The following is an 11,402-nucleotide window of genomic DNA, read 5'->3' as shown; positions in this document are numbered from 1 at the left end:
CATCGACCACACACTCACACAGTAACAGCGGAGCAGAGGCCACTTCTGCAGTAACCAGAGCTTTTGATTTCCCTGTGCCCTCCCTCTCATTTTCTGGTACTGTCTGCGTTTCAGGACCTCCTCCGCTTGGGGACTTCCCTCGTTAGGTGTGTGTGTGGAGAGTGCACAGTGCACGAGTGTGCACAAAGGCTGGGCGATGCATTGATATTATAACAAGATCGTGATATAAGACTAGACATTGTCTGGGATTTTGGATATGGTGTTGTCTTGTCCTGGTTTCAAAGGCTGCAACACAGTAAAGAGATGACATTTTCTGAACTTATTAAACCGTTGTAACTGTTCTAATATTTGTCTGTACCTGCTTGATCATTATATCCACATTACTAACAATTGTATATTAAAAATCTCATGTTTAAATATATTATGAAAACACCATTTGTCATCCCCACAATATCTTAACAATACCAAAATTAAAGGTATTTTGTCAAACATATTGTGATATTTGATTTTGTCCATATCGCCCAGCCCTGGCGTGCATGTAAGTTTCTGCAGCTTATTCTTCATTTCTTGTTGACCCTGCTGAATTAGCTGAAAGTCAGGTGAGCGGAGCGGAAGGAACCAGAGACATGGTCACTGGCTCTCGTCTGAGCACATCTGTCTGCCAGCTGTGTGTGTGTTTACACCTGACCCCAGCCAAGTCATCGTCTGGGTCGCTCCCTCGCTCTCTCTCTCACCCTCCTCTTCGCATTACCCCCTCCCCAAGGTTTTCCTTCCTACTGTCGAGGAAACTCTCCCAGCCCCGGCTCAAATGAGCTACTGCAGCACCGCTCAGTGCCTCACCTCAATCACACACACGCCACCAAGCAGGGCCTGGCCGAGCTACCACAAACTCTGAAAATTGGTCAGATTCAAAGGTGATTAAAGTAATCAAAGCAAACTGAGGTTATTGAAAAAAAGGGGATCATATAAAATTTGCGGCAGAGGGCTAAGCCAGTGAGCTGTGGAAAAAAACTGTGATGGGACGGGACAGATTTCAGAGGGAGAAAAAGGCCAATTCATGGTGGTCATATGTGTCATGACTCACGTATGACTGATACTACAATTACTGTATGTTCTTTCTTTTTCCCCCGCACACGAGCTCCAGGATTGCATCATGTGCTTCTGCTTTAGCAAACAATGCAAAAAATATACCATCACATTCGCAGAGACGTTTCTGTCCTTTCTGAATCCAAATCGAGCTGTTTTGCAACGACAAGTGTTTACACTCGCGCGGACAAGGGGAAGTCTCGGTTTGTCTGATTACTAAACAATGTTAATCGCCATGATAAAAATGGAGCATTAAAATCAGCGTTCGATAAACACGGCGCAAGGAGTCACCAGAGATAGCCTTTGATACAGTGGGGTTTTTCCTCTCGTCTTTGTTTTTCGCTGTTCTGTAGGTGGCCAACCACTCGGGCGAGTTTGGAGTGAAACTTGGGTTTAGAGAAGGACTTGGGGTTTTAGCTGTCATTTTGTGGAAACAAACAAATCTTGGTAATCAAAGTCACTGTTTGGAACAATTCAAAGTCCCATTCCTTCTCTTCTACCAACCATGAGCTGTTTCATTAAAGGCATTTGTATTGTTTTCTAAGTGCTCTCTAGGTTCCTCTGTTTACACATCGTTGTTATGTTACGGCTATCATCGACCCACACTCATTACGATTTCTGTTTTGTTTTTTTAAAACATGCATTGTGTAGGATGTTCTCATTTTAGCACAATAAATTGTGGAGGAATTGTGTAAAAATGATAAACAGTGCTTTCATTGGGACCATTTGGGAAGGTCCCAGACTCCGTTCCCTTGGAAAAATATAATGTTGATTCAGTGTTAGCACACTTCATTTGACTATGATATAAATTACCTCGAAAAAACATTTTTTTGTACCTCGAATAGCTTTCATGTAATAAACCCTTTGCTGATGGAGCATGATAATGATGCTCATATTTTTTATTTAAGTATTTATGTACTACGTGCAAGGCATAGGTAGTAAATAAATGTAATATGAATGTGTTGGGTGCAAAATTAAAGGTCCCTGGATGCATAAATCTTTTCGGAAAGTTCATTTCTACCCAACCTTTGGTGCAAGTCAATTACTCAATAAATCCTTTAATCATCTGATTGAATCTCATAATTATGCAGCGAGTCTGCCAAAGTGGATTCATAAGAGAGGCATGTAATTTCTCCGAAAAGCACGCCCATGCAGAGTCCTCAAAGATATTGTCAGGGGGCCGGGGGTCTATGGGAGCCGACGAGGGCCACATGGATGAGCACGGCCGGGTGAGCCAGACAGTTACGGATCGCTTGCTTTTAATTAGCGGCTTCACATGCAGTCCGTGTGGAGCTGCAGCCCCACCGCAAATGCATGGAAGATGTGACAGTTCCCCCTTTGGGAGACACGGCCTGGGTAAAGGCTCCGGCATTACTGCAGTGTCTCGACTCAACACAATGCCCAATGTGCACGCCAGACCCATGGCAATTAGCTTCTAAGGTTCCCCCCGGTTCTTGCCTTCTCTCTTTCTTTTTAATGTTGGAGCTTGGAAAGGCTCAATATAATCAAGTCAAGAAAAGTTTATTCTGTTTAGAATTCCATCTGGTTCCAGGGGGGCTAATTTTAGCGGCGCGCAGGAGCGGTATGCAGTGAGGCTGCATGTACCATCCTACTTAGAGCGGTGGGGGGGGAAGCTCAGCGCAGACACCCAGGCTCCTAGGCAATAGACTGGCCGACTGGTGTTTCTAAACACTGCTGTAGCCGTTCCCCCATCACTCAGCACACCCTGTGTTCCAGCAAAATGTGTCCCTCTGGCACTTACCACAGGATCCCAGACTCTTTTACTCCCCCAACCTTCCATCGCTCTTGCCCCTTCTCTTTCCACACCCTTTGTTTTTGTTTGATATCAGTAACTTTTACTGTATTGCAGCGGTTGAGAGGATCACCTCAGCTGAGGGCTCTGCAGCGGGAGCGTCTGCACTATAAGCTGTGATGCTTTGTGGTGATAGTACTGATTGCATGTGGCACCTAAAATTACCTTGGCCTGACTACGCAGTCATTACGTACGCCTGCATCATTTACAAGCAAGACGGAACGGCAAAATTCAGTTCAATGGGGGAAAGTATCATCTTTGTTTCTCCATGTGATGATTACAAGATTGTGACAAAACTTAACTCTCTGATTTCAGGGTTAAAAAGTAAGAACTGTGAAATCAACCTTTATGTGTATATGGAAAAATAGTTATAACTAACTATATATAACTAACCCTAACCCATTTATCAGCAATTATTCATGTTCTTTTTTTTTTTTTTTTTTTTTGGTAAAATATTTAAATATATTTTGATGTTGTCATAGGATGATTCCCACAGTGCAATGTGCTAATTTATTACTAACTGCATACAATCAGGCAAGGAATTGCACTAACTCAATCGTTTTCACAATTTATAGATCCTTAGATTGCTGATTATGGAAAATTATGGCCTTGCTGACTGTGTGAATGTGGCTGCCTCATCCTTTTGGGCTGAGGTGGGGAATAGAGGCAGACTTGTCCTCTGTTAGGCTTGCGTTAAACCAGAAGGAAAGCCTTTTCACGCCTTGCTGAAGAAACTTGAGAGAGCTTATATACGAGCTCTGTGGGACTCGGAGAGTCCAGTAGTGATTCAAACCGGTTAAGAATAACACACCCTCACCTACTAAGTACTGTTTGGGCTAATATTTTCTCTTTGGAAAAAAAATCTCTGGTCAGAGCACTGATTTGTTCACGTCTCAGGACCGTCATTTGTCATTTCACATTGTATGTCAGCATTTCACCCTCTGAAAACCTTGTGAATCCCCATTGACCATAAGTATATTGTTTATGGTTTCACTAATTTGATTTTAGGGTATGTGATGGATCACGGGTGAGGGCACCAGCCACATAATCGCTGCATTGAGGCATTTATATCCTCCATAATTAACAGTTCTACAGCAAAAACATCACGGTGTGTAACCTTGGGATTATTTCATCCTTGTTAATCAGTGTAATGTTTATTGTTCTGAATATACAGCTTGGAGGATATAAATATTAGTAATGTGTTCATCGCACATGTTTGGGGTGGTGGTAGGAAATTTTTGTTTCCTGTAATTAATAAGGTTTAATTTGTGCAAACAGTGTCTAAGGTTATTTAATAAAACAGAATAGTGGGAAGAAAATTACACTAGCTAATGACATATCAGTACAGTGTTTTGTATATTCTTAACATATGTGTGATATACATATATGCTCTAAAAGTCTTATCAAATGTGATTTTTCCTTCACATCCAGTCGATCCTACCATTTATTTCTTTAAATAACCCCAAGGGGAGGTATGGATCCGTCATCAGAAAATGCCCTTATTAATCTCTGTCTGTAGTCCTAACAAATGAAGGCTACAATCATATGGAAACAATCTGGCCCTTGCCCTTCAAGAGACAGAAAACAGAGCCAAATGAAGAACATCCTTTCTCTTAAGACCTGTAATTTGTTTTTATTACCTATTAGGTAAAACACCTCATTTATCAATGTCAAACTCCTCACAAAATGATAGCTGTCCACATGTAAATCAGCTAATGCGATGTATGGTTCAGAATTAAGTGGGTTCTTTCTTATGAAATGCTCTACTCTGTGGGCTCAGTGACCCAGCTAAGCCACCCACGACCAGACGTTTTTCTTTCACGGGGCTGTGCTGGAAAACCGAGCGGAGAACACTTAAAAACAGAACTGATTAAGCACAGACCAAACTGTGTTTCTGTACCCCACACAGTAGGGCTGGGGAGGTGAGTGTGTGCGCGCTACAAGTCCAATAGGGATTAACGCCGCATAACATTGAATAATATTACACGCGGAGAACGCTGGGTACTTTCAAATGAAATAAGGCGCTCATCTCAATCTTCCCATGTTTCCATTTTATTTGACACAATAATTTGATTCATGTATTCTGGGTGTGTGTTGGAGCTGTGGCACATTTGTTTTAAAGTGAAATGGTTCAGCGTGTGGCGTGAGAGTCCAGAGTCAGAAGTGATAATTCAGATGTACTGAATCCTCAGCTATTCTTTCTAGGTGGTCTCGGTGCAGATTGAAGGGTCTCTCCCAATACTCTGTCTGAAATAAATCCATACTGTCCTAACCACATGAAGACATGCCTTGTACCCCCCAGTGCCAAGCTACACTGAACAACACATTACACACAATCAATGAAACTTTTGATTCACAGCACAGTCGGTCAGCCTACTGTAAATAACTCGGCTTCGATTCTCGTTGAGGTGTAGAAATATTTTTCAGCTCGTGACAGACTCATATACCATTGCTCACATGACATATAAAATAAAGCATGCCCCATCCATGCTACATTTGCCTGCCACGCTGAGGGATGGAGGATATTTTTGGTGTATCTGGGAGCTCGTGGAGATGTAGGTGAAATCTACTTGGCTGCCACCGCACCAAACGCGCCTTTACAAGTACTTATTCAACTTATTGCACGCCATGCCATCAAAAGCAACTCGGACCACTACTTTCAGCTAGACAAAAGCATGATGAATGACAGGTCTCGTCTCGGGCTTGCCAAGTAACACAACCCAAATACATGATACGGAACCATCCAATACTACTGTAGAGCATATCTGTCAGTCTGGCAGACCTCTCCAAAACAGGGACCACACACTCTTTATTAGAGCCAGTAAAATGTCCCAAAGACGTGGCTCGACTCTGCTTTCTGCCTAGCTACCATGAACAATAGTAGGATTGTGCCGCCCCTCTCTTTTTCTTTTTGGAGGCCTATTATTTTTTTTCTAGCATTTGTTATTCTCACTTAAACTACAGGCTGGCTCCACAAGTGGGCCACGACGTCTCAGAACCGGGCCTGCTCAGGCCAGGAAAAACCCGGCGGAGCCAGACGAATAAAAAGCCAAAGCGCCGACGCCGCACGGCTCCCAATCTGGTTCCTGTCAGGGGGACATCAAGGGAACACCCGCAACGCAATCTCCAAACGTCTCCCCTTCCTTGTCTCCCTCCCCGCTTTTCTCCCTCCGTCTCTCCCCACCCTTCAGCGATACGTCTCACAGATGACTGAACCATCGCCAAACGCTCCCAAAACGCTGGGGCTTTTTTTTTTTTTTTTTCTTTTTCTCCCTCTCCCCCTCTCTTTTTCCCCCTCTCGTGTCTCCATGTTTGGAGCCAGCCCACATGGATTGGGATCAATTTAGGATGAAATGATAATTACCCTGTCAGTTTCAATTCCGACGTGATGAAGTGAGAAACAGGAAATGTAATAAACATAAATGGAATCTCAAGCTTTTGATTGGGAACGGAATTGAATCAGACTCCACAAACTTGGTTGAATTGTCAATTCCGTGCCATCCCTGCTGAGAGACAGTTATGCATTTATGCCTCGTCTCACACCAAAATGCTGGATAAAGCATATTGCTGCAGATAATTACCGAATTCCACATTCAACACTGAGACTTTATGCCTGTAACTGTTTAGTTTGGAACTTCATACATAAGAAATGATTCGTGTCACATCTTTCCACAGGAGAACTCGGGAGCCTTTTCGCTCTCCAAAATGCTCCTTCAGCAGAAGCCGCATATCTCAGTATATTTGATCGCCACATCCACCACCTGAACCAAAGTGAGTTTGTCGTTTTCTAGCATGTTTGGCGTTGTGAAATCAGTGATAGTATGCGGCTAACGGTAGCCAGCTCTAACCCTGTCATGTTGGCTGTTCCACAGCTGATGTATGGAGCTGATTCCTGGCGGGCCGCGCTGCTCGGCCTGGATTTGTTTAACCCGGCAGATCAACCTTCAGACAGGAGCATGTGTGCAGGTAATGGCTGCCAGATGAGGTGAGGCCAGCTCGTAGAGGCCTAGTGGATGCTGCAGAGGAGGAACGAGCAAAGCACACACACACACACACACACACACACACAAAACACACAAACAAACACACAGCGCCTGAAACTGTTATGAAAGACAACAGCAAATGTGCAAATAAAAAAAGTCAATATTTAAAAGCATCACAATCCACCCTATTTAGGCGGTTCATTGAGAGTTTAAGTGTCTTGGTTTTCAACGTTTAGACTGTTTTTGATATAAACTCAGACTAATCCTGGGCTCCATTTGCTTTTTTGATGCCAGTGCGGCCTTAAGCTGAGTGTCAGTGTGCCAGGTAACGGCTGCCAGATCGCGTCTGGATGCTGGTTGGCAGTAAGATTGCAAAGAGGTGAATGGATATGAGTTACCAGTGAGGCTGCTGGGTAGTGAATGGACTCAGCCTGGCAGCAGGTTGCCAGGTCGTGTCTGGACATTGGTCTGGAGGTATGGCTGCATGACCAACCACAGTCTAGCAGGATGAACGGCCCCCTGTAATGAGGATACAGTAGAGGTAATAGGTCTTTCCAGCCTGCATATTCATTCACAACACAAACAAATAAATGTCAAAGATTAAACATGGCAGGGGCATCTTTGGCACTGACCGTGGCCACCCAGGAGGCCACAAGGGCGCCGAATGACGAACTTACCCGACAACCACTCAAACAAAAATAAACAAAAACAACACCCTCTTACCAAAGATGCAAATAATTAATTGGCCATGTGCTTAAGTGCTAGGAGCACAACTAACACTAGCAATGAATGCAACTTCAGCAGGGAAGATGAAAAAAAAAAGCTGTCTGTGCTGTAGATTTTGGCAATTCTAGAATTTGCAATTTTAGTATCTGATTACATCTCTTTCACACTATTTTACAGTGCGGCTTTCAGAGGCAAGCTGAAAGTAATACTTTCCCCTAAACGTCATCATGTTCTAAAATGGTCAATGTGACTGTAAATTAATTTGTTCCCTTCGCTGTAAAGAGAGTGCACTTGAGCAGTAAATTTCCAAGAGCAAGCTCGGAAAGGATGAAGGAGTTTTACCTTACTAGAAATCATCACAGTGAGCATGCCTCCTCTGATGGGTCAAATAAATCGAATTAACTCTTACAACGGGCCGTCTTTTCCATCCACAAAGTGATTAAAGATTCTTGCGCAGTGCAGCCCGGAGAAGACATACAGCGAGCAGTGAGCTGCACGGGAGACAAGGTAAAGGAAAACACATCCAGAGGAAACTGTAACACCCTAGCTCGTGAGCCTGTTTTTTTACAAGCTGGCTACTTGTAATTAAAAAAAATGTATGGGTGAGGCTGATATTTCCCTTGACCTTCGGCGAGAAGTCGTCAGGCGAGCATCCACCAGGGAGCTCCCCACATCTCCAGTCTAATTTACAGCGGCAACCCACCAAGAGCCAGCAACAGGAGAACAAACTAGGCCCAGGGGTTTGATAAAGACGTGTGCCGATGAAAAAGGCCTCCACTAGCAGCAGCAGTCACCCTCCTGCCTGCACAAGCCAGGCAGCAGCGAGAGTCAAGCCAAACTCTGCACCTGGCGTTAACAGAGTCTGCCAAGTCTGTTTCCTGTTCCTGTTTCCTGTTGTGACGTGCTTTTTTTTCTTTTTTTGTTTTGTTTTTTTCCCTCCTCTTTTCCCTCTTTTTTCTGCCATGCGGTGAAAGTTTGGAGCAGTAAAAGGGGAATTCAAGCGCTCAAGCCACCTGGGACAGCAGGTTGAGCGCAGCACAGGGGAGCTCTGCTCTGGAACATGTCTGCTGCCTAATTACTCTGCCTCGGCTGATTAGGGCCAGCCAGCCTCACCTGGCAAACACAATATCACAGTGTGACAGTATGAGAGAGGTAACATTGTCAGTTAAGAGTTATGTGAACTTAGACATTGTTTTGTTGTACAGTGACTGCCTACCAGCAATCAATATTTCATATCCACTCAGTGTTGCAAGAGATACCACAGGAATTAAAATAACAACAGCAACAACAAGAATAAGCTATAAATACCTTCATCTATAAATATATCACATGTATTATAGTTTTCATTGTTGGCAAAAAAAAACAAACAAAAAACATCCTTATAGTTTCCTGCAATGAATGAAAATACAAATGTATTTCATTTATACCACCTTTTTAAACTAAAAAAAAAAAAAAAAAAAAAATGCAATCTGGGACATTTTTTACATATCACAACCCCTTACCCATTTTTACCCAGTCTGTTTCTCCTTTAATCTATATGATATGGTAAAAGTGTTGTAAAAAATAGTGTGTAAAATGGACAACAATGGGTGATGAAAATAATGTATTTGCATGAATTCACACCTCCATGTATTCCCATTTAATTTTCCTGTAAATAAAGCCCCATGGTTGAACACTGGGTGGCACTGTGCAGGCTGATGTAGAGATCTTGACAGGCCTAAGCCGAGAGAAAGTAGAGGACGGAGACACGGTGTACCAGCCTGTCTAACCGGTGGTCCACTCTCTGACTATCCTCCTGCATCAGCACAACAGTGGGTGAGACCTAGGCAATATTTAGATGTAGGAAAATATGAAACCATGTTTTCAAATGACGGTAGGCTGAAGTACACAAAAATCTGGAATGAAAACATTCTGGAAGAAATGCCCCCCCACCCCCTCAGAAAATGGACTCACATTTCAGCTGCAGTGTACATAATAATTAGTCTGACCACTGTTTTCCTCCTCTCTCTTCCTCTTGTCCTTATCCTCCTCCTCTCTTGCCTCCTCCATAAGACAGAAATAGAAGGTCATGTAGATTCCCATGCAGGGTGTAGTGATGGCTTTCATTCAGGATGTGCTTTCACTGCACTTCTCACCAAGCGCTGCCCTGCTTACCCTGCGTCCCATTAAAAATGAACCGAAAAGAGCAAAAATCAGGGGATGCTTGGTGTAGCTTTCCTCTGTTTACGGAATTATCTGTTTTGCAAAGTAGAGATATGTGCGACTACTTCAAAACATCACAACCTGTGTGGGTGGTGTGTGTAATAAATGGGTGTTAGAAAGGCTGCTTGTTATTGAATGGTCTCTCTCGCTCTGAGGTTTTCCGAGGCAGGAGGACATCTATTAAGAGGTTAACAAAACACTATCAGCTAATACGACCTGTAATTACACAGAAGTGAGGAAACGCAGCAAGCTAACACCAGTATGGAAACAATCTGACAATGCAAACACTGAAAACTAAGTCAGCGTGTGTGTACGTGTGTGTATGTGTGTATGCATGCTTGCAAATGTGTGTGCCTGTACGGATGAGTGAGCGCGTGCATCTCCCTCCGTGTGCATGTGTGTGGACCGAGGCCTACTCGCGCGGATTCTGGGTGTGTGAACTGTCAAATTGGAGTGGGTGGGTGGGGGTGGAGGGAGCACATCTGGAGAGAATTTATTGTATAATTCAGTCTATTATTGCTGTGGTCGGTGCTTAAGGAGCACGCACACAATTACCGTCCACTCTGCAAGGCTACAAGTGGCCTCTGGCCTAAACTAATAAACTGTGGAGGAGGGTGGAGAGAGGAGAATTCATTTGAGGTTATCATCATCACAGCCCTCTCTGCTACCACTCACAGGGACACTTACCAGAGTTTACAATAAATCAATGAGGAACACCTACAACTCAGACCTGGGCAAAAACAGAGCTGAATCTGGTTGCAAACTATTAGAATTAGACGAGGTTTGCTTAATTTATGTTATATAACCAGCCTTAAACATGGACACATCCCCTGCGAGAAACAAGGGAACTGTGCTCTTCTTATTATTGTCATTTATATACATTTTCATATATTTAAAATACATTCAGCAAAACTGCAGTGTATTGAATTTTGCTCCGGTCTGCTATAATTCAATTTGAAATAAATGAAATCAGAGGAATAAAACAAATAAAACAGCGTCTGTAATTTATGACCATTTGATGAAATGTAATGTTGCCGAGCAGATTGTTTCATATTCAGTATTACACTTCGTATTATGTTTATCTGAATGCATTTTGCAGCTCTCATGTTTCATTTAAATTATCCTGTGCGGTGGATTAAGTAGGTGCACGAGCCGGGGAACTCTATTGGTTTATGAGGTGATGTCTTTTCATATACATTAGTTCATATCATAAAATGGTCCGAAATAAAAAATCCACCTCTTCTTTTCCATTTCAGCAGCCTCTAGGAATAGACTGGCGAGGCGTGCAGGATAAAGACTTTACCAGGGGAAAAATCTGGTCAGGCCAGGCGGTATCTGGCTGAGCAGCCCTGAATGACCCGCAGTGTGTGTGATTTAGGAGCTCCTAACAGCGCTGGCGAGGAGCTCGTAACCTAGAACAATAAAGCGCTTCCCCCTCCAAGCCTCCCGGCGGTGACCTCCACTAAAAGTGAAAGGTTCAACGAGCTACACGTGTCAGGGCGCTGACCTTTCACCCCCTCCATCGTCTCCCTCTCTCGCTCTTTTTCTCCCGCTTGCTTTCTCATTCACTATCTCTTGCTGAGCCTCCCTCC

The 11,402-nt window shown here is 43.5% G+C and overlaps 1 long non-coding RNA gene across 1 annotated transcript in view; it reads right to left on the bottom strand.

Annotated features, from left to right (window-relative positions):
* The window catches only part of LOC115356319 (uncharacterized), a 13,298-nt gene extending 4,682 nt beyond the window's left edge, over positions 1–8,616 (bottom strand). The window contains exons 1-3 of the long non-coding RNA XR_003927951.1: positions 7,951–8,616; positions 7,281–7,401; positions 6,748–6,915 (exon numbers count right to left, since the gene is read on the bottom strand). This is a non-coding gene — a long non-coding RNA (uncharacterized LOC115356319). The remainder of the gene's footprint in view (positions 1–6,747; positions 6,916–7,280; positions 7,402–7,950) is intronic.
* Between the last annotated feature and the right edge of the window lie 2,786 nt (positions 8,617–11,402).

Source organism: Myripristis murdjan, chromosome 24 (assembly GCF_902150065.1).
Source record: "Myripristis murdjan chromosome 24, fMyrMur1.1, whole genome shotgun sequence".
NCBI lineage: Eukaryota > Metazoa > Chordata > Actinopteri > Holocentriformes > Holocentridae > Myripristis > Myripristis murdjan.
This window is presented reverse-complemented; position numbering and strand designations above follow the sequence as displayed.